The 21571-nt window shown below is 42.9% G+C and overlaps 2 protein-coding genes across 11 annotated transcripts in view; one reads left to right on the forward strand and one right to left on the reverse strand.

The window, feature by feature from the left end:
* The window catches only part of ZBTB25 (zinc finger and BTB domain containing 25), a 24178-nt gene extending 15690 nt beyond the window's left edge, over positions 1–8488 (reverse strand). For 2 of the 7 annotated variants that reach the window (XM_072838908.1, XM_072838902.1), the window contains exons 1-2: positions 7384–7530; positions 6490–6643 (exon numbers count right to left, since the gene is read on the reverse strand). The gene's annotated coding sequence lies outside the window, so the exon portion shown is untranslated. Of the gene's footprint in view, positions 1–6489; positions 7064–7383; positions 7644–8330 lie in introns of those variants that run through there. The other 5 variants (XM_072838905.1, XM_072838903.1, XM_072838907.1 and 2 more) reach the window with 5 other exon arrangements.
* Positions 8075–21571, forward strand: part of ZBTB1 (zinc finger and BTB domain containing 1) — a 27872-nt gene continuing 14375 nt past the window's right edge. Inside the window, exon 1 of one of the 4 annotated variants that reach the window (XM_072838896.1) lies at positions 8075–8783. The gene's annotated coding sequence lies outside the window, so the exon portion shown is untranslated. Of the gene's footprint in view, positions 8784–9195; positions 9672–21571 lie in introns of those variants that run through there. The other 3 variants (XM_072838893.1, XM_072838897.1, XM_072838895.1) reach the window with 3 other exon arrangements.

The raw sequence follows: 21571 nt of genomic DNA on the forward strand, positions 1-21571 counted from the left end.
TTCTATTAAGCTACAAGTTCATTTTTACTTTATTAAGCTGTCATTTTTGATAAACTCATTCAATATGTATATCTGAATTTTTAATTTCAGATATACTTCCAGGTCTTTAAATTTTCATCTCATTCTTTTTTTCTATTTCTCTGCTGAAATTTCCTGTTTGTTCACACATTACCACCTTATTTTACTTTACATTCTTGAGCATACTCATAATAGCTGCTCTGCTAAATCCAACCTCTGGGTCCTTTGGAGTCAATCTCCATTAATTAGGGTGTTAGTTTCCTGTTTCATTTTGGACAATATCCTAGACATTGTGATTACTATAGTAAAGACTTTAGATTCTGTAATATTCTCCCAAAGTATTGATGTTTTTGCTTTGTTGTTACAGTTAACTTGGCTGGACTTAAACTCCAAATTTTGCCTCTCGTTTGTTTTTTTTTATTGTTGGTGTGCTGTATGGAGGTTCAACATACATGTAAGTTTAGGGGTTGGCAAAAGATTCAAGCTTAATTATATACAATATTTGGGGTTCCTCCAGCATCCTTTCTAAGATTTTCCTTTTCTTTCCAGCTCTGTGGTCATGCTAAACTGTCCTCTTTTATTCAAGCACGTAAGATTACAGGTTATTAACCTAAGTTTAGCCAGTTCCTCCTGTCACCAACTAGAGCCTTCTCTCAGTACAAAAGCCATACAAATGGAAACTTATCCACTGCTGTTCCTTTCTTCCAAGTTTAAACCTCATTCCAGTTTCTGCCTGATTTTTGTCACTTTTAAATGCCATCTGGTAAGATTCTAAAGCTTTTTCACAGTTTATACAGTTGACCCTTGAACTACATCAGTTTGAACTGCAGGAGTCCACTTATATGAAGATTTTTTTACAAACACAGTACAGTACTGTACATGTATATTCTTTTCCTTATGCTTTTTTTTTTTTTTTTTAAGTAAGCTCTAGGCCAACTTGGGGCTTGAACTCACAACCCCGAGATCAAGAGTTGCACACTCTACAGAGCCAGCCAGGTGCCCCTTCCTTATGATTTTAATAACGTTTTCTTTTCTCTAGCCTATTTTATTACAAGAATATAGTTAGTATATAATACATGTAACATACAAAATATGTTAATTGACTGTTTATGCTATTAGTAAGGCTTCCAGTCAACAATAGGCTATTGGTAGTTAAGCTTGGGGAGGGGGCAGTGTCAAGTTAAACGCAGATATCTGTGCAGGAGTGTTGGGGTCCCTCATCCCCACACTGTTCAAGGGTCAAATGTAGTTTCTAGTTCAGAATTGTTCCAATAGGAACTACTCAGCCATTATTACCCTTTATCAGTTCTAAAAAGTTCTGGGCTCAGGATCCATTTACACTCTTAAGAAGAGTATTAAGAATTGCAAAGAGCTATTGGTTATGCAGGTTGTATTTATCAGTATTTACCATATAAAAAATTAAAAGTGAGACATTTTAAATTTTTTAAATTCATTTAAAAGAATAAACCCATCATATATTGACATAAAATATTTATTTCTAAAAAATAACCACATCTATTTTTTAAGTGCAAAGGGTAGCACTGTTTTATATTTTACAGTCCTCTTTTAATACCTGGCTTTAAAAAATACAGCTGGATTCCTTGCTTCTGTGTTCAATCTGATACCACATGTTGTTTTGATTCAAGTATATTAAGAGATTTGGGCCTTGCAAAAATAAGATGCTTGCAGATGCTAAAAAGATGTCAGGAACCTCTGGGGGGTCCTTGAACCATACTTTGAGAATCTCTGCCCTATGCTATTTTTTTTTTAAGATAGATTTATTTATTTATTTATTTATTTGAGAAACAGAGAGAGGCAGAGACATAGGCAGAGGGAGAAGTAGGCTCCTTGTGGGGAGCCCAATGTGGGACTTGATCCCAAGACCCCAGGATCACAACCTGAGCCAAAGGCAGACGCTCAACCATTGAGTGACCCAGGCATCTTGTTTTAATCCTATGCGGTACTAGAGCAGGTACTATATTAGTTCCATTTTATTTTTGAGGAACCACAGGCGCAGAGAAGAAGGTGGGAAGGTACCCAAAGTCAAATAACTTGCCATTAAATGGTGCTCGTAGTATTCCAGGCTGACTTTAAACTCATGCTCTTTCTTCAAAATCTCCGTCTAAAACTTTCAGCGTGGGACGCCTGAGTGGCTCAGCAGTTAAGCATCTGCCTTCGGCTCAGGGCATTATCCTGGAGTCCAGGAATCAGAGTCCCACATTGGGAGCCCTGCATGGAGCCTGCTTCTACCTCTGCTTATGTCTCTGCCTCTCTCTCTCTGTGTCTCTCATGAATAAATAAATAATATCTTAAAAAAATAAACTAAAAAAAACTTTTAACATACATACTGATGGCAAGGTTTGCAAATATATTGAATAGAATAAGGGGGAAATTTTTCTGAATTTATAAAATGAAACAAATTCAGATCTAAAAAAAAAAAAAAACCCCACACACAACTTAGATACATAATAGGTTCAAACTTCTTTGTATAATAATAGACCTTTGAGGGATGACACCTGGGTGGGTCAGCGGTTGAGCATCTCCTTTTGGCTCAGGGCATGAGGTGATCCCGGAGTCCCAGAATCGAGTCCCATATTGGGCTCCTTGAATGGAACCTGTTTCTCCTGTCTCTGCCTCTCCCTGTCTCTCTCATGAATAAGTAAATAAAATCTTAAAAAAAAAAAAAAATAGACCTTGATGTTTTAAGGTAACACAACCAGATTTTATTTTAGCTCAATAAAGCCAATCCATCACATAATTATTAAAAAACATTTTCTAATTGACCTACTTTGCAAAATTATTAGCTAGGTTTTTCATAAAGCCTTCGTTCATCATTTCTTTGACTATCAATATTATCTTCTCTAGTATGTGGAATAGCCAAAGATTCCTATGCATACAGAAAGATCTTAGAAGTTTTATTTAACAATTTTGGGTGGAAATTTTAAAATGTGAGAGAAGTTGCAGAAAAATAATTGATCATTTTATATTTACAAATACGAGAGCCAAAATGAAAGAGTGCTTCATCTTAAGATGCCTTATCTATCATCAAAGTGATATTTATACTGTACTAATAGAATTAGTATTGGTATTTAAGAGAGACTACAAAACCTTGTTTACTAACTGAATTGCAGTAACTGTATTAGCTCAAACTAAATAAACTAGAACAGCTTTATACCAGTATCTATTTTTGTTTAATTCAAAGTTAACTTGAAATTTAACACCTTTTGATTTTTACTTATTTTTTAAAAATCTACTGTATTAGACTGGACTCTCAGATCTACGGTAGTCAGACGATAGCTTTTCATTTACACAGTTTTTCATTCTCTGAGGCTGTAAGAATCTTCAATAAAAATGGGACAAAAGGAGTAAGACATCTCTTTTTGTAGAAAATAAACAGTCTTAGATATTTTCTCTGTGGTTCCTACCACTGTGACTTTATTATTAATTATCATTAAGACAAGGAGACAGAGTTGGCAGAGGAATGTGTACAGCTTTTTTGAGATACTTACTCATGGCTATAAATACAAAGGTAAAAGCAGAAATATTCAAAGTGCTACGTGATAACAGACTTTATACAACGATTTTAACTTTTTAATTGTACTTTCACATGATTATGGAGGTATAACATTTTATAACCTAGAGAAAGACTGTTTGCAGAAATCATTTTATCATGGAATAGTAGCTCTTATCATGCCCTGTAAAATTTTCAATGCAGAGTTGTACTGATGTCTGCGTCCTACTCCAGACCAACCCAAACAGAACTGCTGAGAGTGAGGCTCAGATCCTTTTTAAAAATACTCTTCAGGTGGTTCTAATATGATGCCTCGGTTAAGAACCACCATGTTAGAAGGGAACCAAGGAAACTGAAGAAAATATTTCACACTGTAAAATTACAGAGAAAAAAAAGCAATTGTGGGGATTACACCAATTAATTAAATGAACAAGAATCAACTATTGTAATTCTAATTGTGACTTTAAACAAACAAACAAACAAACAAAAAAATTAGCCAGATTCTAAGAAACAAAAGTTCTCCCAAACTAGTAAATTGGGCACTGGGGGCAAAGGAAGAACACATCATTTTCAGACTTCTTCTAAAAAAGTACTTAGGGAAAAGAGGTATTTACTCTCATAACACCATTATGCCTATTTTCATAACATCTGAAGACGATATGGAAATTGCAAACCTGAAAATATTGAGATAAAATCTGCAGTAATTCCAGGCATCTGCTCATGAAAATATTAGAGAACAGGGTAAGAAGCAGAGGTGGTAGATGACACAGGAAGAGCAGTTATGCTCTAGAAACCTTTAACGGAACAGGGAAACGTTAGTTTGGGGCCTGCCTGTTGCCAGACACAGCCAGCCTACTACATCTCTAACCATCTAACCAACATGTGGGATGCCTGATAAAGCCACAGCACCAGGCAAACAAGAGTGTTAACACTGGTGAGTGCAAACTGCTAGTGAACCTTAAAAAAATCAGAACCCTGTGAAGGAAAAGAATTCTTAGTCTACTAAAAAAAATAAATAAATAAATAAATAAGGTACTCAAAGGACAGTAGGAAGTTGGATAACAACGATGCTAGTACAGACCTAGAATACAGTACAAACAAGAATAATTATAACTTCTGAATATAGGTGAACCAATACTTCCTTTGCCGCAGAATGCTCCACAAACACGTTATCCACATTGGTTAATGAAGCCCTTTGCTTAAAGTGCCTGGAGTTTTTCACAAGGAACAAAAAGTCATTGTATGATTGATATGTACAGTTAGGAAATGATTTAGAAAAATTTCAAAAATAACAATAATATTAACACCTTTTGTTCACTTAAAAAGAAAGAAAAATTCCTGATAGCAAAGGGAAAGCAGATGTGTGAATAAATTCAATTACTAATCCTGACACTGATGTTTGTTTCAAATACTTCCCTCTTCCTCTACTCTAAGTAGCAGTATCTTTCCTATCCTAGAGGGAACAATACTGTTCTAGTTAAAATAGCTACTATTATAATGAGTAAGTACTACATGCAAGGCCTTGTGCTAAGTGCTCTATGAACATTCTTTTCGTCCTCATCTTGACTATGTGTTATTTTTATTTCTATTTTACACATGAGGAAAAACGTAGGCTTAGAACACACAGCTAGAAGATAGTATAAAGTGGGGATCGAAAGCTAGGTCTGACTACATAACCTGCGCTGGTAACTATAAACTGGAGTAGTATTTTTCTTAACTTCCTTCTCTTAAAAGATTGAAATTCACATGCAATCTGGAATAAAGAAGCAGAAGAGGGACACAGGAAGTGGTGTACAAGTACTTTATAATTTATCAAGATAAGAGCACCTGCACTGCTTTTTTAAGACAAGGAAAAAAAAACCCCTGCAATAATATAAAACCCCTAACTCTATTATGGCCCTATTATTACAAAAAGGACAAGTTTTTCTTTAACAAGATGGTCAAGCACCACCTACGGGCCATAGTAAATAAATCACTTTGGTTCAGTGGTGGGGAGGGCATTATGCAACACTTCCCAGCACTGCCCTTGCCAGGATATTTTACGGCCAAGACTCTTGGGCCCCTCCTCCCCAGCTAGACAGCCTGGCTCCTGCGCATTCCCCTCAGGAGATAGGGTGGAAGCACACAGCTCCATTTTCTAAGGCAAAGAGGGCAGCTTAAAGTCCTGCTCAGCCTCTCTGGGCAACCACAGGCGCCAATAAATCAGCCACAGGCGATTCTCTCATCCCTTTCCTGGCTTGAAGTGGTAGCAAGATACAATGCAAAAGAGCACTGACTGGACTTGGGAGATAAGTGATCTAGCCTTGAGTTCTACTGCAAATGACAGCATCATAGACAGCCAGGTAAATCTCTGAGGCTGTTTCCTTGTTTGTAACATAGAGAAAACACTACCTCCTTTTTTGTTAAGGTACTTAAAATTCATCTATGAAAGTGGCTAGCCACTGCAGGCGTTCAATCAACAGCCAACAACCTGAGCAGAATTCATCTCCACTACCTCCAAATAAGACATTCAGGGAAGGGTTAGGTAAAAAGGTAAAGCAAGTCATGTGAGGCCCCTCCCTGCTTTGTTGCTGCTCATCCCTGTGATATTCCACTGGTTCCTGATCATCTCCCGGTCATCAGAACTAATCTACTCCAAGCGCTATGCCGGTACCCTACTCCCTATTAAGAAATTGATTTCTGATCATGGATAGTTTACCCTTACTCAACACAGATCTAGACTGCTAACGAAAAAGTTAATGCCTTAACCTAAGGGAGCAACCAGTGCTGCAATTGTTACTCTTTGCAGAGAACAGGGCTGAAGTTTGGAGGGGATGGGCTTTGAGGCCCAAAATACCTCACAGGCCATCTACTCCACCTAGAGGTAGGTACATCCCAAACCCAGTCCTTAAAACACCAGAGCCATCACACACTGGCCAAGCCTGGTTTCTCAAAATCTGAAGCAAGCCAAGTATAATCACCTCTGGCAAATGGTCTCTACAGGGAGTGGGTTAAACTGGCACTGCGCTCCTGGTGTGGTGGAGGGCCCAAGGCCTGGAGCCCTGGAGTCCAGTTACTCAAAAAGGTGTAGGCCTTAGATTCAAACTACGCGTTCCTTAGACCCGGTGTCTTCGTCTGTAAAACAGAAGGATGAACTGGATTTCCTGGTAGGCCCCTTTCAGCTTTTAAAATCTGTCATCCCAAAGTGTGCTTTACACACTTGACAAACTCCTGTGAGAATCAACAGTTTTGCCAAAAAAACAAAAAACAAAACAAAACAAAAAACTTGAGTCTCAGGAGAATGAATGCCAAATGTAATTTCCTGGGGGGGGAGGGGGGGATGGGCGTTAGTTTATGAAACCTGTTAGAGGCTGTCAAATTCCAAGTACAGCACTAGGTGCTGCCTAAGTAGCTTCATTGCTCCAAATAACGAGTGCTAGGGAAGCAGTTCATGATCGGGCAGACTTTAAAAAGAAAAACTGGATTTACTCAGGATGAGATTAATATAATCTGAAAAAAAGGAAGAAATGAATTATGGTGGGGGAGGAACTTCCTGCCCTAGAAACGGGGTAATCACAAACGGGGGCGGGGAAGAGAGGCCAGTGGCCGCAGCGCCTCGCCGTTCGCAGCAGGAGGCCCGCCCACTTGCGCGAGGGGCCGCGCGGCCGCCCGCGAACGCCGCGGGCCCGGGGGGGGGGGGGGGGGCGGGGCGGGGGGTCCCGCGCGGGGCCAGGCCCCGGCAGCCGCCTCCTGCGGGCAGCGAAAGGCGGCTCTGCGTATCCTCGGCCCAGCGCTCACTCGCGGTTGCCATTTTCCTCCAGTGCCCTGATTGACATGTCAAACGGACCAAAACACCCCTCTCCCCAGCTACTTGCATCTGTCCCGCGACCGCCGCAGCTGCAGGCCGCCGCCCCGGGCGGCTCGAGGCGGGAGGGACTGAGCCCGGAGCAGCCCACAGGGGCCGGGCCGCGTCGCTTACCCAGACGCCGCCGCGGCGGCCAGCCGGCTCCTCCGTGCGGGAGGGGCGGCTCCCGCGCCGCGCACGTCACGCGGCGGCGCCGGCTCACGCACCCCGCGGCCCGCTCTCGCGCGGCTTCCCGCGCCGGCCGCCCCGCGATGGGCCCACGTGACCGTGCGCCTGGTGGCCCGGGAACGAGGGGCGCGGGGGCCGGAGTGTGCGTGCGTGCGTACGTGCGCGCCCGCCCGCCTACTCAAGTGGCCCGGCGGGGGTCTGCCCGCGCTCGGGGCGCCTCCGCCACGGTCCTCGGTCGTGACTCTTGAGGCGGAAGCGTGGAGACGAGCCTGGGCGTCACAGGCTCCCCACACACAACCGCGTGACCCGGGGACTTTCCCCAGGGTGTGCAAAAGCACTGCACTGCCTCAGTTTGGGGGTGGGGGCGGGGGCGGGGGAGGGGGTGGGGAGGGATGCGCCCGCGTGTTCGCGGGGAGACGGGTGGGGGCGCGGGGCCAAGGAGGCCGAGCCGCTGGAGCCGGGGAGGGGAGGCGGGCTGGGCTGGGGTGGGGCATGGCGGGGGAAGTGACTCAAGGCCAGAGGCGGACAGACCCATGGCAGGCGGAGTGGGGGGAGCGCGGGGAATGGGCGACCCGGGCCGACGGGCGGCGCACGGGGCAGGACGAGGGCGCCGGCGCCCCCAGGACGCCAGGGGCGAACCGCGAGGGAACGCCCTGCTGCTGAGCCCTCCGGGGCAGGGGTCTGACATCTGGACGGAGTGGGAAAACGGCATCCTGCCCTTGGGGAGTCGGGAGGAGCCCAGTCCCATCCAGCTGTGCAAACAGGCGGAGGAGGAGGTCCCAAGCCTACCCTTGGGAGAGGGGCGCGAGGGGTGGTAAAGCCGCCGCCGCGCCGGCCCCCGCGGTGCGGGTTGCGCCAGCCTCCCCGGAGCCCGACGCAGAAACTTGTTGCAAACAAACAGGCGACCGCGGGTGCCCCTAGCAGCCAGCGGCGGAGTGGGTGGGCGGGCGAGAGGGAGGGGAAGGCTGGCGGACGCCGCAGCGAACTGGTGGGCAGACCCGGAGTCGCCGCGTAAGCGGGGCCGGCTCAGTGCGGTGCGGCAGGCGCGGCTGTGCGGCAGCGGAAGTCCTTTGTTGCAGCACAGTCCCTGGCAGAGCCAGAGCCTCTCCGCGCAGCCCAGCCCGAGCGCCGCGCGCCGCCGCCACTGCAGCTCGCGGCCCCTTCGCCTCCGCCCGCCTTTCCCGTGGCCGGTTTGCCTTAAACTCCCTAAAACCTCCGCAGCCCCGGTTCCTGCCGCGGCCGGTGAGTATCTGCCAGTTGTGGGGCTATTTGCGCAACTTTGGCCCGGGCGGCAGGACGCGGGCCGCGGGCCTGGCGGAGTGCGGGGCCGGAGCGGCGCCGACCCGTGCGGGGATCCGGAGCGCGGAGGACGCGCCGCGAGGACCCGGCGGCGGGCGGCTGCCGGGCCGCCTGCTCGATCCCGCCGTTCGCCGGCGCGCCGGGTCCGGGACGTGCGGCCTCCCTAGGTCCGAAGCGAAGCCCCGGCGGAGACCAGTTCCCAAATTAGTTACCTTCTTTTCCTTTTCTTTCTCTGCCTTTATTTTTTTTGGGGGGGGGAGGGGAGGTGTAGACGGGAGGCGGGAGGACCGGGTTGATTGACGTGCCGGAGCCCGCTTCGCTCAACTTACAGCTGCGGCTCCTCGGCGGGTGGGAGGGGAAGTGTCCCGGAGCCCGAGGCCGCAGACTTGGGCGCGCTCCGAGGGAGGAGGCGTAAGAGCCGTGCAAATTCTTGCCACGCTCTTTTCCACCCCGTCTTGTCGGCACACACGCTTTTTGTTCAGTGAAAAGTAGTGAGTCTGGGGTTTGGGAATTTTCAGTGGAAAAGATGTGCTTCGTGGGAAGAAAGTGCTTTCGATTCCGGTGGTGGGCGCTTGCTGGAAGTTCTGTTAGTGTTGGGTAAATGTGTTGTAGATCGGGAGTCGTTACCACTAAAACACGTAGGCTTGGGTCTGAGCTGAGCCAGCCTCCCAAGCCTCCCTTTTTACCTAAGCGGCGCGTCTGTAGGATCTGAAAGGCTGACATGACCTTTTCCAAATTGGGAGCGTTGGGGAGATGTCGATGAAAATCTTTGATGCTTTCTGGGGACAGTAGGGTATCCGTATGATCCTACACCAATCGAGCTTCAACGTGGTAGGTACGCGCGGATTCTCCACTGGCCTAACTGTATTTCCATAGCGTATGTCTCACGGTCTCACAGCAGAACTATTACAGGAAAAATTTTCTCGAACCCAAGGAATAGTTCCAGCCTTTTTGAGGCGTCTTAGAATCAGTTTCTTGAATTCAAGGCACTTTGGAGCAGAATTGGTGAAGGATGCAGTTCTCATGTTAACTTCAAAACAATCGCTACCTTCTCCTCTGAAACCAAGATATTCGATTCAATGAAATTTTGTCAGTGCGAATGAATACGATGGGAGAATTGGGACACAAAAAGATGAAGCTTGAATGATGGCTAGCCATCACAACCTCAAAACTTTCTTTTTGATTCACTCGGCTGGCTATGTGATTGCAGTCTCAATAAGTGAATGGGTTTGGGTGCTAGATGGGGGCTTCCTCATTTTCTTTTTTTTAAAGATTTTATTTATTCACGAGAGACAGAGAGAGAGAGAGAGAGAGAGGCAGAGACACAAAGCAGAGGGAGAAGCAGGCTCCATGCAGGGAGCCCAATGCGGGACTCGATCCTCACTCTCCAGGATCACGCCCTGGGCCGAAGGTGGCGCTAAAACGCTAAACCGCTGAGCCACCCGGGCTGCCCCAGGGGGCTTCCTCATCTTAAAAAGAATTGAAACATAGGGGTCATGAAACTATTTTCAAAGATCAATACAGTCTACAGTAGAGCCTTTAATTAACATCTTACATTCATTTTAAGAGATTTCTCCATTACGACCAAATTTTCATGGTGTAGAATAACTCAGGTTGTTTGTCCTTTCCTAAACCCCTTTCTATTCTTCCCCCTCCAATGTGATGGCCTACTTGGGGGAATAAGTGAGGGAGCCCTGGTACATCATTGTCAGAGAAAAAAGAAACCATATTTAACCAGGACCTTAGCAGGGCATGAGCACAGTCTCAGCCACTTGCTCTGGACCTTGTGTTTTGATTTCACATTGACAGTGCTAAATTCTTGTAGTTTCCTTATTCTCATCTTTTGCAGGGCTCTGGAGAAGATAAGTTCATGGAGCTTTTTAAGAGTGTGTCCATTTTTCTTGCAGCACCATTTCCTATCCTAATGTGCAAGAGTAGAGAAGTGCCTGCTTTCAGGCCTTTCTTCCTCCAGCCAGGAAAGTGCTAAGCCTTTGCTATTAACCTTCTGGCCCAAAGGGGAGGAAACCATTTGGGATACAAAGGCAAAAAAGTTTCCATAGCTTTTTATTTTTACATTGTAATCTGTTGTCTTCCAAGAAAATGGAGTTGTATTTGAAAAACATCTGTTTGAGAGGTCACTTGGGTCTCTCTGTAAGTTGTTTTCTCCTGATATTTTTTCTTGTGCAAATATATTTTACCCTGAAATATTGACATTGTTATATGCTTTTATGTGAACCAAATTAAAAGTGGTTCATGTCTATTCTGTTTTTTTCTCAAAATAGAAATACTTATAAAATCTATGCTCTTGGTAAGAATTCAGCCTATACTAGAATACATAAAATACAAAAATGAATGTCATTGATTCCCACTACCCAGAGGTAACTGTTAACAGTCAATTCCTTGTTTAAAACAAGAAGAGGCAACATTTGATTCTAACTGTGCTGTTGTATATGCTTCACTCTAAGGATGGCCTATGATGATTCATGGCCTTATGTTCTCTATTCCCTACTCAGGTTGGTGAGAATTGACTAGGGGGAGAAAAAGGGAATGTTTTGCATTGGACTGGTTTAAAATTCTATGATCGAGTAACAGATGTGAGCGTTTAAATATAACAGAGCTGCTATTTTAGGTTTGTCCTTATGAAGTACTTACAGTACCTTGGTGGGCTAGTTCTCATACTTTTTCATGCTAATGTTGAGGTCCAACCTCTGACGGATTGATTTGTACTGGTCAAACTTGTTTTTAAAAAAAAAAAAACACCAAAGCTTCACATTTGTAGAGAGTTTCATAATTTCATAGTTGGGAAGGAGTAGCTATACTTGACATGAAGACCACTGCCTAGATATCCCTGTGCTGATATGGCATGAATGGTTCCCCTTGATTAGTATCTAGAGGTATAGCATGCAAAACATCAAGGAAAGAGAATTAGAATGAAGAAAGGAATTAATGACTCTGCAGTTTTTAGATGTGGCATGGAAGGAGATGGCACATACTTTAGATTTCTAACTATACTTACATAGGGGCTTGTATGGTAACTACAGAAGATTTTAGTCAAAGTACAGAATCACTTATATTCAAGAAGGATGAGTGTAAAGTAGTTGATGATCTGAAAACAAAGCCCCAAAATAGTACATCGAAGTTTAATCACAACATTGATTATTTGAGAGTATTGGGGACATGGATTTTTTTTTAATACTACTCTGCTTTGAATTTAAAATCATTTTCCAGGCAGCCGTGGTGGCTCAGCAGTTTAGAGCCCCCTTCAGCCCAGGGACTGAACCTGGAGACCTGGGATCAAGTCCCACATCGGGCTTCCTGCGTGGAGCCTGCTTCTCCCTCTGCCTGTGTCTCTGCCTCTCTCTCGGTCTCTCATGAATAAATAAATAAAACCTTTAAAAAATAAAATAAAATCATTTCCCAAATAATACTGGAAAATTAAAGAATTAAATCACCAACCAGATTTTCCATTTGTTATCTATGTGAGATACACATAATCCTTTTTCAAGATAACTAAAGAGCTTCATCCCCACTTTACATCTTTTAATATTAGGGAAGGGTTTGCTCTGAGGGCCGTGGGAGTCAGCAGATGGAAGGAGGGGATGGGGAAGGGGCAGGGCATTCTGCCTGCAATATGGGGGCTGTATGAGAGTGGGTGACTGGGAGGCTCAGGACGTTCCAAAGCAGCACTTCAGTTAATAGTCATTGCCAGGAAGAGTGTTGTCTGGTTTATAAAAGCTGAAACTTAGGGTGCTGAATCAAGACTCCAGAATTCGAGTCCCATCTTCTACTTAGAAAATGAGCACTTTGGTATCAACCACTAAACTTGTATTAACAAAATGAGGATTATGAAAATACCTATCTGAGGGTTATTTTGAGAAGAGTTGTTTGATGTATGGGAAATTGCTTTGTAAATTTTTGAGGACTATGTAAGAGTTGCCATGATTGAAGTAATACAAAAAATTGGGTGCCTGGCCAGGCTCATTTAGTGAAACGTGTCTCCTGATCTCAGTTCACAACTTCAAGTCCCATAGTGGGTCTAGAGATTACTTGAAAGAAAGAAATTGGCACAGCGGTTTAGCGCTGCCTGCAGCCCAGGGTGTGATCCTGGAGACCCTGAATCGAGTCCCACGTCAGGCTCTCTGCATGGACCCCGCTTCTCCCTCTGCCTGTGTCTCTGCCTCTCTCTCTTTGTGTGTCTCTATGAATACATAAATAAAATCTTTAAAATAAAAAAAAATTGATAAGCAAAATAAAACACCTACTTCAACATTTATTCATTCAAAACTAATCAAATACCAGGCAATTGTTAAAAGGCTCAGAGGATACAGTGAAGACGACTAAGACAATGCCTTGATCTCAAGGAGCTTATAGCAAAGCAAGGGAGGCACATAATTAAAATCCCTGCCAAGAGTGTGTTGATAGACACAACATCCATTTTGGATGATACATTTTTTGTCACTGTATAGTTAGGGGCTGTCTTAGAAGCACAGGGGAGGGGCATTTTCATTACCCTGAGATCAGGGGAAGAAAAAAAAAACACTCCCCAAAGAGTGAGCTGGACATCGAAAAGTTTCTGAGTAAAGGGAACAGCATATATGAAAGCTTGAAAGCTTTTGCTGTGTAGGTCCCTCGGGATGAAGGGAAATCTTAAATAGATTTGAGACTTAAAAATGGAGTTAAGCTTCTTAGAATGAACACACTTTTTATGATACTCTTTTTATTGGTTTCATTTTCTTTTAATTAAGAGAGTGAAAATTTCAGGGTTTTGGTTGGAATTAAACAAGAAAAGGGTGGCTATAACTGGAAAGATTGGAGACAGTACAATTTAAAAAGCTATGTGCATCTCCTGAGGGAAAGAGCCTGGGTAGCACTTCCTAGTGTCCTGGAGCTGCCTCACCAGCTGCTCATTCAGGAACAGTTACTGCATACTTAGTGTGTTGCACAGAAACAAGCTAACAGCCTTGCCTTCAGGTTGTACATAATCTAGTGGGGAGACCTAGGGACAGATACAAACTGTGGTATCCAATTCTTACTAGCATTTGCTCCTTGACAGCCATTGCCCATGATAACTCTAAACAGTAGGATTATCATCCCCATTCTCAGATGAGAGAATTAAGGTACAAATTGTTTATGCAACCTGCTCGAGGTCATACACTTAATAAGTGGCAAAGTCAGAATTTGAACCCAGGCAATCTGGTTAGTCTACGCTTTAACACCTACTTTATGTTGCTGTTCTGATGATTAAAATATAGTGTAGTAAGTGTAAAATAAGGAGGATACAGAGTAATATCAAAACCTAAAATAGGGGGCACCTAGCTGGCTCAGTAGAGCATACGACTTTTAATCTCAGGGTCATGAGTTCAAACCCCACATTGGGCATGGAGCCTACTTAAAAAAATAATAATAAAACATTTGGGACGCCTGGGTGGCTCAGCAGCTGAGCATCTGCCTTTGGCTCAGGGTGTAATCCTGGGGTCCCAGGATCCAGGCCTGCATTGGACTCCTTGCAGGGAGACCGCTTCTTCCTCTGCTTCTCCCTCTACCTGTGTCTCTGCCTCTCTTGCTGTGTCTCTCTTGAATAAATAAAAATCTTCAAAAAAACAAAACAAAACAAAAAAAACCTAAAATAGTGGGAAAGGGAGGTATTACAGAAAGTTTTCTGGAGGAGGTGATAAACTGATTCTCAGATATGTGGGAGGTTCAGGCAGAAGAACCAATTGGCATGAATAAAAATGGAGATAAATACATTAAGTAAATAAGGTGGGCTTGGGAGGGGAACAGGGAGAGCAAGCCATTTTATGCTGCTTGAACATGAAGTAGCCAAACATAAGACCAGCTGGGTGGGCACTGTTGGCTTTGTATGTTTTGCTAAGTTTTTACTTTAGCCTGAGGATATGTGAAGGGAACCATAGAAGGGTTTAAGCAGAATGAAATGGTCTGATTTTTGTTCTTTATGAATTGTTTGAAGTGAAGGATGGATTTGAGGAACCAGTTAAGGAGCCTTTTGCAATAACTCAGCAATGATGATAGGATCCTCAGGAGGGCAGGGAAAGTAGGGATGGAATAGAGGGGCAGATGTGAGAAATACTAGAAAATTGGTAAGACTTAATAGTTAACTATTAAGTCTGGGAGAAGTCCAGGTGACTCCCAAGTACCCTCAGTGATTGGTGCATGGCAGTGCTAGCTGAGACAGAATACAGGGAGAGAAGCAGATTTAGGTGGGTCCTAAAGTCACAGAGGCACTCTGGAATAGATATAAGTTCCACAAAATGAACCCTAAGAATACCAATACCAATGCCACGTGCAAAAAGTCACTTCCTGATAAAGTTGCTGTTTGCAGAGAGAAGCCTGCTGTTCAGACAGTGCCCTCTAGTGGTCAGAAGATGCCATGTTGCCTCTTTAGATGAACAGATCAAAATGTAGAGACTGCCTAGATTACTTTTCCTCTTCTCTCTTTTTCTTTAAGATTCATTTATTTAAGAGGTACCTGGATGGCTCAGTCAGTTAATCGTCTGCCTTCAGCCTAGGTCATGATCTCGGGGTCCTGGGATAAAACCCTGGGTCAGGGCAGCCAGGGTTGCTCAGCGATTTAGGGCCGCCTTCAGCCCGGGGCGTGATCCTGGAGACCCAGGATCGAGTCCCACGTCTGGCTCCCTGCATGGAGCCTGCTTCTCCCTCTGACTGTGTCTCTGCCTCTCTCTCTGGCTCTCATGAATAAGTAAATAAAATCTTAAAAAATAATTAAAAAAAAAAAAAAAAAAAACCTAGGTTAGGCTCCCTGCTCAACAAGGAGTCTGATTCTCTCTCCTGCCTCTCCTGCTTGTGTTCTCCCTCTCAAATAAATAAATAAAATCTTAAAAAAAAAAAAAAAAAGAGGGATGCCTGGGTGGCTCAGTAGTTAAGCATCTGCCTTCCAGCTCAGAGCGTGATCCTGGAGACCTGGATCGAGTCCCACATCGGGCTCTGTGCATGGAGCCTGCTTCTCCCTCTTCCTATGTCTCTGCCTCTATCTCTCATGAATAAATAAATGAAATCTTTGGGGGAAAAAAAAGATTTATTTATTTGAGAGAGAGAGAGCGCAGGAGCACAAGTGGAGGAGGGGCAGAGGGAGAGAATCCTGAAGCCGACTCTGCTGCTGAGTGCAGAGTCTGGCACGGGGCTCCATCCCAGGACCCTGTGATCATCACCTGAGTGAAACCAAGGGTCCAGTGCTTAACCACCTGAGCTACCCAGGTTCCCCTCTCTGCCTTTTGGAGAGAGAGAAATGTTCCAGAAGCTATTATGTTCACTTTGCTTTCTCTGTGGATAAGTTTACCTTTAGTAACACTTACCTTTAGTAGCAGCTTACCTTTAGTAACACTTCACTTATTCAGAAGTTACTTGGTTGGCAACGTCAATTAACTAGTGCCCTGACCAGAAACAAGAGTAAAGCAGAATTGTTGCCTATCAGCAATTAAAATAGATGAAACAAAGTGCAGGAATTAAAATCTGATCTTACAGATTACTTCCCTACGTCCTCTTTGAAAATTAAATTATGTAAACTCAGCTTCACTGAGTTTTGTCTAATTTTATAACTCATAACAGACTGAAATGGTGGGCAGCAGGAGATCAGCACCCCTTTTAGAAATGACAGCTGTTGGCTTAACAAGCTAGGACACAGAAAATTACTAATCAGCCAACAAACCACGATCTCCCAAAGCACCACAATCTCAGGCCATTTTGTGTAGGTGCAAACAACCCTTGCCAATCTGAACAGGTTCTGTATTTCAGCAAAACACGGTTGATGCAGAGGAGAAAGACAGGCAGTTGTTTCTGTACTTGGGGGCTGCAGGATAGTAGGAAGAGCCCTAGACCAGGATTGAGGAGCCAAGGGCCTTTGCTGTCAGCCACTAAAACTGGAAGTGACTTTGAGCATGTCTCTGAATCTCATAGGACCTCAGTTTGTTGTCTCACCTATAAAGCATCAGGTTGAACTTGACCACTTTGTAAGATGCTATAAACTATGATCATGATATTAATACTTAAGGAAAATTGTATTATGCTTGACAGAAAAGGCAAGAAGAAATTGTCTCTAAATTACATAAGAACCCTGTGAGGGGTATAATTCTCCATGTTTTACAGATGAGAAAAGTGGGTTTAGAGAGGTAAAGATGTTTAATCATAGCTGAATAGGGTTAGCTATGGTTAGTAGGGCTGGTATCCAAATCTATTGGTGCCTGCTTCCAGGGCTTTTTTTAAGACTTTGATTTAGCAAGCATCAAGTGCCAGCTATGTGGGCAGTGAGTGCTAGGCACTTGGGGGCACAAAGGCCTTTTAAGCCTCATCTTTACCCTTTGGAGGTCAGTGAGGTAGGCATTGCTGTATGGTACCTCTGTTGGTGCAAAAGATAAAAGTCATGCTGTAGCACTGTTAGGACTAATGTAAAGCTACATTAAACATTTTAAAAGATTTTAGAGTGTGAGCATAGAAGTGACTCACCATTTATAGCATTGTTTCTATGGGAATATGTGTTTCAAGTTCCAAATAACTAACTTAAAAATAAAGTTTTGGAACAGAACCCAATTATAATTTCAGAACTTCCTGTGCTAAGTACTGAATTTACAGTCTAATAGCCAGCCAGAATATCTGTTCAAAAAAATGACTAAGATTTTCTAACCTTGATTGTGTCTGTCATTTAAGTGCCTTGAAGTAAAACCTTTTATCTTTAGGAGCATCTACAAAACTGATTCTTCCTGGAACTTTCAAGGAGAAAACCTAAGGAACTCAATTAATTAAGCTTAGGCATTGGCACATATGCTCTGGAAAATGATATTCTAGGAAAGAATTTCACCAGAGTGACCTTATTTTTATAGGTGACAAAATCTCTAAGGCCATGATCTTAGGCTCAAGAGTCATATTGCTTGTGTTCTAATCCCACCAAGTCCTCTGTGGCCCTACAGAAGTTACGTAACATTGAATACCAATACACATTTTATATACACACACACATACACACACGTATATAAATATATGTATGTATATGCACGCGCGCGCACACACACACACACCTGCTTAGACTAGAGCCTGACCATGGATAGTAAGACTTAACAAGTGTTGGCTATTCCCATTATCATATTACAATTGTCATTTGCCCTACCTTTATAGCCTCCATCTACCAGTCCAGTAAGGCATATCTGCTTTCCCTCCCATTACATTTTCATGCTTTTGTTTATGCTGCTGTGTACCCCTCTCTAATTCTTTACCTACACACTTACACAGATACCTGAAATGCCTTTCCCCTGCTGTTTTTCTCTATCCTACTCATTCACCAAGGCTTTACCCAAATCCTACATCCTTCCTAAAGCCTACTCTTCTAGTGGTAGGCTTCCCCCACCCCCCCCAACTCATGCTGAACTTTATTCAGTATAATTTAGTACTTAATTATTCTCAAATTGTTTCTTGGTTTAAAATTTAATCCCTCATATGTAATTAGCTCCATGTTTACCATCCTTCTCTACCCTCTACTTCAATACTTCATGCAGTATTGGAATATTGTAGATGTTCAACACATGCTGATACTCTGATTTATTAACATTAGAGAATCCTTTCATTTCACTTCAGGCTTTTTAAAAGGATAGTCTATAACCCTCAAATTAAATCTATATCTATATATCTCCAATCATAGAAGACACAGAAATAGGTATGAAAAAATGAATATAGATACATAAATGACCTCTGAGATCCAGAGTTAATTGTTAGTAGTTCAGGGATTGGGGAGCTAAATTGAAAGTCTAATAGGAGGTTCTGCTGCAGATTCACTGAGGCTATGCAAATTATCCCCAGGGGAGCCTCCTTGGTCTAGGGCACACATTAAAAAGAGATTTGCTTTACAGAAGGAGTCACTCCAAAATTACTGTAAGTTACTTACTACTTCATTCAGTTTATATGCTTATTTATAGACCCTTCAATTATCATTTGAGGCAGACGCAAAAGAAACTTTGAGCAAAATTGTTTGTTCCAATTTAAGATATTTAGTGATGAAGGAAAAGTATTTCTGATACCTTACTATTGTCAGTGAGAAATTTACCGAAATAGCTTACATGGTATAATTTAGGGAACATGTCTGTTGAGTAAGACTAGATGCACCTATACAGATAAAGCAACATTACAGTTAGATTTCATTCTTTTTTAAGATTTTATTTATTTATTCATAAGAGACAGAGAGAGGCAGAGACACAGGCAGAGGGAGAAGAAGCAGGCTCCCAGTAGGGAGCCCAATGTGGGACTCAATCCCAGGACCCCAGGATCACAACCTGAGCTGAAGGCAGATGCTCAACCACTGAGCCACCCAGGTACCCCTACAGATCGATTTCAGATGTGAGTAGTCACTTCTGCAAGAGCAGCCAGCCAAAACTACCCTGTATTAAGGACTCATGCCCAGTCCTTGCTGAGCGTTCCTTGGAGAAGGGCACATTACATAGTACCAAGTGGTTGGTACACACCTTCGTGGTCAGAAGTCCTCATCCTGTAGTCCTAATACCCATTTCACCACAGCTAACTATCCCCTTGATACACTGTTTAACAGTCTTAGATCTTTACCCTTCCATGAAATAAGAACCAGCTTAGATCTAAACTCTAAAAATCCGTAGGTATCTAAATTAATATTCTTAATGTGCTTGGCAGCTGGTTTTGAATGAGATGAAACTTTCAAACTAAAAGTTAAAAAGTTCATTGCAAAATATTTTGCATCACCTAATTCCTCTCTCTTCCGGGAGAACTGCATGCATACAGACTTTAGTACTCTTAGCTTCGGATCACATTTGAAGTCCTGCTCTCAGCTGCAGCCCTTGACCTCTAGCTGTAATAAACTTGTTCCACCAGTGATACAGCTAGTAACACAAAGCAATCACAGATTTCAGTTATAAAGACAAGAATAACTAAACTCTCTTGCACTGTTGGTGGGAATGCAAACTGGTGCAGCCACTGTTGGAAACAGTATGGAGTTTCCTCAAAAAGTTAAAAACAGAACTGTCCTACAATCCAGCAACTGCACTTTTGGGTATTTACTCAAAGAATACAAAATACTAATTCAGAGGGATACATGCACCCCTATGATTATAGCAGCATTGCTTATGATAGCCAAGATATGGAAGCAGCTCAAGTATCCACCTATTGATAAATGGATAAAGAAGATGTGGTATTTATGCACAATGGAATATTGTTCAGCCATGATAAAGAATGAAATGTTGCCATTTGCAACAACATGGATAAGAGAGAGTATAATGCTAAGCAAAGTAAATCAGAGAAAGACAAATACCATCTGATTCTATTCATATGTGGAATTAAAAAAAAAAATGAGCACAGGGAAACAGGCAAATCAAGAAACAGACTCTTAGCCTGTAGTAGGGAGGTAGTTTAGGGGATAGGTGAAATAGGTAATGGAGATTAAGGAGGGCACTTGTGATGAGCACCCAGTGTTGTATGCAAGCGTTGAATCACTAAATTGCACACCTGAAACTAGTATAACACTGTATATTAACTTTATTGGGATTAAAATAAAAACTTAAAAAATAAAAACAGCTAAAATATATAATATAAACCCTTTTATTTAAAACGTTTGCAAGGTTTAATATAAAGTTAAGTATTTTTGGTAGAATTATTAAGATTATCAAAAAATTGAGAGAACTTTGGAATTTGAAATTGTTTTTAATAAGTGAGTGAATTTTTAAATTTTTTAATGCAAAAATTATCCTTAAGAGATAACAAGTTAAAAGTCTCATAGGAATTTAGATCCCTCACCCCCGATTCCATGCCCTACTTTTCTTTTTTTTTTTTTTTTTCTATTTTTTGGGGCTTTATTTATTTTGTGTTATTAGACCTTCTCTGAGCTTTTTTTTAGTGTGGTGTAACAAGAACAAAGTTGTTGATACTAGGGACACCTGGGTGGCTTAGGGGTTGAGCGTCTGCCTTTGGCTCAGGGCGCAATCCCACATCCCGAGATTGAGTCCTGCATCAGTTCCCTGCATGGAGTCTGCTCCCTCTGTCTATATCTCTGCCTCTCTCTGTGTGTCTTTCATGAATAAATAAAATCTTAAAAAAAAAAAAAGTTACTCTACCTTAAAAAGTTTTACTGGAACGTGGACATTAGCATGTTCCAGTAATGACACTGATGAAATTACAATTGTATGTCAGCCCAGAAGCTGTAGTGGTAGCATGAATTTTGTTCAGCCTCAAGCTCTGAGGGGAAGGTAGGGATATAGAGAGACATCTGAAGACAGTGGGATTTGTACCCATGCCTTTCTGACCCAGAGCCCTTTGTTCTCTCCACCGGAGCATGATGCCTTCTTCCATAGAGTAGGTACTTTACCGAATACATATTGAAGTCACTAATCTAAAGTCAAGTTTCTCCTCAGTGATGTGTCCTCAAGATGACAAAATACCTGTGCTATTGCCAATTCTCAGTACTTTAGCGTCTGACGCCCCGGAGCACTCAATGCATATTTGTTGCATTAAAAAATGTGCATTAAAATGCTGTTGCTCCTCTTGTTTTCATGTTTTATGTTAACATAGAATGTATTTCTACTTTTTCTTTTTACTTTTACTTACTTTTATATTTTTTAAATTTAAATTCAATTTGCCGGAGCACCTGGATGGTTCAGTGGTTGAGCGTCGCCTTTAGCTCAGGCCGTGATCCTGGAGTCCCGAGATCGAGTTCCACGTCGGGCTCCCTGCATGGAGCCTGGGTTCTCCCT

This window comes from Canis lupus, chromosome 9 (genome assembly GCF_048164855.1).
Source record: "Canis lupus baileyi chromosome 9, mCanLup2.hap1, whole genome shotgun sequence".
In the NCBI taxonomy this organism is placed as follows: domain Eukaryota; kingdom Metazoa; phylum Chordata; class Mammalia; order Carnivora; family Canidae; genus Canis; species Canis lupus.